Source organism: Arachis ipaensis, chromosome B01 (assembly GCF_000816755.2).
Source record: "Arachis ipaensis cultivar K30076 chromosome B01, Araip1.1, whole genome shotgun sequence".
Classification (NCBI taxonomy): Eukaryota; Viridiplantae; Streptophyta; class Magnoliopsida; order Fabales; family Fabaceae; genus Arachis; species Arachis ipaensis.
The window spans coordinates 115,582,392-115,588,027 of record NC_029785.2 but is presented as its reverse complement, the minus strand read 5'-3'; the positions used below and the strand labels follow the sequence as shown (position 1 = coordinate 115,588,027).

Sequence of the window (5,636 nt, the reverse complement as noted above, 5' to 3'; positions counted from 1 at the left end):
TCTTCGGGCTTTAGAGATGTGAAATATTCTCTTAATCCCTCGTAGAGTCCCTCATGTTTCAAGACAAATAATGGTTCATATTCATTGGTACCATCTTTTATTTGTTTTACATGTGTCATCCAATGATAACACTTTTCAATCAGCCCGTTTGTGATTTTTGTCTTTTTCTGCGGGGTTTTGTAAACTTGAGCCGCCGGTAAGGTTGGTTTTGAAGATGTTCCTTCAGCAAATTTTAATGCTGCTTCCATCCAGCCTCTATCACTGTCTCTGCCAGGATGTCAAGCTGTGAATCACTCTCTTGAGAGGGCTGAGTTGGTTGAGATGCTGGTGGACTTATCCCAAGGCTAAAGGAAGGCCTTTCATCTTCCCTTTCCCTCGGTTGAGCAGCACTACAGGATGATAGATATTTAACAATGATATTAAACAAAAATGATATTTAATCAATATAGTGAACCGAAATCCAAACAAGTAGTGAACCCAAACCCAAACTAACAGTGACCCGAAATGATATTAAACAAAAATGATATTAAAGAAAAGCAAGTAACATACCTGTCAAATGATGACAAGATTAGAGTTTCTTTTTATGATTATCGTGCCACCGGTGGTTCTTTGGATTGTTCTTCATCAGAAACTGGATAGACATCGGCATCCTTGAAAAATTGTTCAATAACAGAGCTTGTAATAGACCCCGTAACACCCTGCTTGTTGGGTTCTGGAGGGTAGCTATAAGAAACAGAAGAGAGTCCAAAGACAACAACACATTGAATTCATTTCTGGTTTCAACCGAACCATAATTAAACCATGTATAAGCAGTAAATATTATCGATATTTATATAAGCAGTAAAACTTACACATCAACATGTGCTTCTTATTTGGATTGTTGCTCTGTTGGTTCTTCACAGGGCTGTTCCAGAGGTCTGCTTCATTAAACAGTAAACATTTCTATAATTATCCAAACTATTTTCATATTTAACAATGTTATTTAACAGAAATTACACTAATCATTATAGTGATATGAAAACCAAACTTATACTGAACCAAAACCTAAACGTATAGTGAACCGAAACTATATTAAACAAAAGTGATATTAAAGAATTTAATGCTTACACATTAACAGGTGCTTCTTGTTCTGATTCTTGTTGCACCAGTGGTTTTTGGGCTTGTTGTTCTTGTTCTTTTGCAAGGCTGTTGCATTAAACAGTAAAGATTTCTATAATTATCCCAAACTATTATCATATTTAACAATGATATTTAACAGAAATTACACTAATCATTATAGTGAACCGAAAACTAAACTTATACTGAACCAAAACCCAAACTTACAGTGAACCGAAATTATATTAAACAAAAGTGATATTAAAGAATTTAATGCTTACACATTAACAGGTGCTTCTTGTTCTGATTCTTCTTGCACCGTTGGTTCTTGGGGTTGTTGTTCTTGTTCTTTTGCAGGGCTGTTGCATTAAATAGAAAACAGTTCAATAACAACCATTAAAATTAATAAAAAGAATTTTTATGTGAAATTTACTCTTCATTAGAAACTTGATACACATAGTCATCTTTCATTAAGTCTTCAATTACAGAACTCGTACTGTAACACCCTGCTTTTCAGCTTCTTGAGGGCAGCTGTAATAAGCAGAAGAGAGTCCAAAGACAAGAACAGATTGAATTCATTTCTGGTTTTAACTGAACCATAATTAAACCATTTATAAGCAGTAAACATTGAACAAGATTCATGTGGTGAATGAATATTTATTAACTTATTCGTTATTAGAAGTTTGTTGTGTTTCCTCTTGTGGAGGGACATAGATGAAGTCATCCTTCATCAACTCTTCCTGAACTGAACTTGGAAGAGACAATGCAAGAGGAGGTCTAAGGAATGTAAACAAAAATAAAGTTAATGTTGAATAATTAGAATTTGTTTTGAAAAATAGAAATTTGTACATTGAAAAACTCACACTTCCAAAGGTTCAGAACGAGTTTGTTGTTAAAACTCAACGATTTGTACTTCAGATTCAGGTGTAGCTCTAGTGACATTTAAACACAATTTCCTTGTGATTAATTTAACAAAAATTATTAACTAAATCTAAAAGAGTAACATAAATATTTTTAACTTACACTTGTGGAGTTTTAGACGTCTTTCTTGGGAAGATTTTCTTTTTTCTAAAATATTTTACCAGGCTGTCCGGGATATTTTTCCTAAAAAAAATAAGAAATTAAAATTAGAAACCAAGATTAAAAGCAGAGGTCTAGAAAGACATTAAATTCATTTTTGGGCAACCACCGAACCGAAAATATAATATGCAGTGAACCAATTTACCTTGTATTGCTCGCAGCATCTACAGAAGGTGTAGAGCTTCCTTGAGTCTGTAAGACTTGCTCACTATCAATATTTACATTCGGCACACTAAGCAATATAAATAAATATTAGTAATTGAATCTAGAGGAATTATAAAAAGTTGTAGCAAAAGTAAGCAAAGTAAGAAAAAGAATTCGAGAATAATAAACTGAATCTTACATCTGAGAGAAATCATTTTGTCCCTGTGGAGAGTCAAACTAATCCAGAGCAATGTTTGTTGACTGAGCTCCATCATTTCTTTTCTTTGATCTTTTTTCCCTTATCATCTCCAATGCTCGTTTTCTTTTTTCGGCAGCATTGTCTTTTTCTTGTTCAATTCTGAAAGTTCATAAAATAAGTATCAAGAAACCTAAAATGTAAGTATCAGTAAAAGAAAATATGATTCAAGAAACTTACTCCTTCTCAGGTTGGGTTGGTGTTTTTGCCACTCTTTCTGGTTGTTTTCTTCTTTTTATTATGGGTGTTTTCTCAGTTTCATTTTTTCTGTAAAACAGATAAACACATTGAATTTATATCGGAGACAAGACACTAACGATGAAGTCAACCAAATCCAAAGATAACACCGAACCGAAATAAATTAAACTGCTAAAACGAAACCTAGAAGCCAACCGAACCGAAAATAGATATATATGCAATCAACAAAAATACTTACTCGTTTTCAGATTTGCTTGTGCTCTCTGAATTTATAGGCACAGGCTTTATTTTTTTTGTTTGTTTTTTAACCACCTTCAATGGTTGTTTTCTTTTTTTTGTGTGGTTTTTTTTATTTCTTCTTCTCTGCAAAACATAAGAACAAGCGCATAAGAACAAATTTAAGCAAATACAAATTAAATGAAATTGATATGAAAATTAAACTTACTGGCTTTCGAATTCAAATTCGGAAAGTCTTTCCTCTTCTGAAGAAGAATTCCTCTCAACATTTTTCTTTTTTATTTTTTTTCTTTTTCTTTTTTCTCCAAGTTACTTATTTTTGTTTTTTCTTTCTTTTTTTGCTTTTTGTACAGAAGTCCCTAAATTAGAAATAAGATCTCAATTAATTAATCATCAAAATAACAATTTAACAATTCGGTGAACTGAATAAAGTAATCCTACCGAACCGAAAAATATTCATATAGTGAATAGTACATGACAGCTATTTATTCATCAAGAAAAATGTTTCTTAATGCAAAAACATTCGAATGAACAAAACTAACAATTGCAAGTAGGACAAATAATTTAATTATAACCTAAAAGTATTTCAAAGCAAATTTTTCGGGGAATTTTAGTATAGTACTTACCAATGGTTGTGTTGTTTCGGATGAAATCCGTTCAATGATCTTTTCCCTTGTCCAATAGGCCACCCATGGTGCAGGGGGAGCATCAGGTGCAAATGGGCGGGGGAACTTTGTTTCATGGAAGTATATCAATATTAATATAAAAACACAGTCATCAACAAACTATTTCTTTCCCTTTCTCTTGTTTTCAACTCCTTTCATTAAGAAGTTGAGAACATGCTTTGCCCAATCCCATTCCCTAATGTTGTCCACATGAAAGATCGGTGGCTTGTGGATTGGGGAGGCCACACTTACCGTTGTGGGGAGCAAGAAGCACTTTTGTATGAAGACAACAAAAGTCCTTTTGAATTTTTTCTGGTTATCCTCCCCTTCTACACTCATATCCAGCACATTCCTTACCAAAGTTGCCAAGGAAATATTTTTGACGCTGTCAAATATTTTCTTGTCTGTTGGATTCAGCTTGTTGTAATCAAACTTTTCAGGAAAAAGATTCCCTACAATATTTTAATAGCAAAAATAAGACAAAAATGACCAGTTTAATTATCCGGACACCAATGGACTGAAAATAAGCAGTAAGTGGAAAATGTATTACCTCCATTGGTTATGCCGAGGGCAGCTGCTACCTTCCGAGGAGTTATGTATATTGTCCCCTGTAGAGTTTTCAGGCATCCTCTCTCTATATCAAACCGATCAAGCAATTCTATCAGCAGTGTATTAGAGACGTTCATTTTTGGCACATGTGCCAGTGGTGCACGAAATTGTGATTACACTTTTCACAACTCCGCACAACTAACCAGCAAGTGCACTGGGTCATCCAAGTAATACCTTACGTGAGTAAGGGTCGATCCCACGGAGATTGTCGGCTTGAAGCAAGCTATGGTTATCTTGTAAATCTTAGTCAGGAGATTAATGACAAGAATGATTGTATTTATGTAAAATAAATAACATGAAATAAATAGTACTTGTGATTCAGTAATGAGAAACAGGCTAAGGTTCCGGAGATGCTCTGTCGTCTGAATCTCTGCTTTCCTACTGTCTTCTTCTCCAAACACGCATGGCTTCCTTCAACGGCAAGCTGTATGATCCTCTCGGATGAAAAATACCAGGCACGATCTCTGCACGGCTAATCAACTGTCAGATTTCTCGTCTTGGATGAAAAATACCAGGTACAATTACCGCACGGCTAATCATTTGTCGGTTCTCACTAGCGTCGGAATAGGATCTCTCTATCCTTTTACACACTGTCACTGCGCCCAACATTCGTGAGTTTGAAGCTCGTCACAGTCATCCCTTCTCAGATCCTACTCAGAATACCACAGACAATGTTTAGACTTTTCAGATCCCAGGAATGCTGCCAATTGGTTTTAGCCTCTACCACGAAGGTTTTGATCTTACGGACTCGGTCCATGGATCAAAGACCCAAGATATACGCACTCAAGCTGTCACCCAATGACTACGTTGAGCTCAGATAGAACGGAAGTGGTTGTCAGGCACGCGTTCATAAAATTGAGAATAATGATGAGTGTCACGGATTATATCATTCTCTAGATTGAAGTACGAGTGAGTATCTTAGAATAGAATCAAGCATGATTGAATAGAAAACAGTAGTAATTGCATTAATCCATTGAAACACAGCAGAGCTCCTCACCCCCACCTATGGGGTTTAGAGGATCATGCTATAGAAGATACAATATGAAGTGTAAAATGTCATAAGTTCCAAAATGAATCTCTAAAAGTAGTTTTTATACTAAACTAGTAACTTAGGTTTACAGAAAATGAGTAACTAAGTGCAGATAGTGCAGAAATCCACTTCCGGGACCCACTTGGTGCGTGTCTGGGCTGAGCTTTCAAGCTTTCACGTGCATATGCCCAAGGTTGGAATTAAACGCCACCCTGGGTGCCAAAATGGGCGTTTAACGCCAAGAATTATGCCAGTTCTGGCGTTTTACGCCAGAAAGTTTTTGGCTGGCTTTTAAAGCCAGTTTCAGCCATCAAATCACGGG

General features: G+C 35.4%; 1 long non-coding RNA gene across 2 annotated transcripts; it reads right to left on the bottom strand.

Moving 5' to 3' along the window:
- Positions 285-1,453, bottom strand: LOC110272012. Of its 2 annotated transcripts, none has more exons than XR_002362932.1 (4): positions 1,377-1,453; positions 852-917; positions 550-723; positions 285-389 (listed from the first exon to the last, which is right to left on the bottom strand). It is a non-coding gene; the product is annotated as an uncharacterized LOC110272012 (long non-coding RNA). The 2 variants fall into 2 exon arrangements; XR_002362943.1 differs by lacking the exon at positions 1,377-1,453 and adding an exon at positions 1,108-1,146.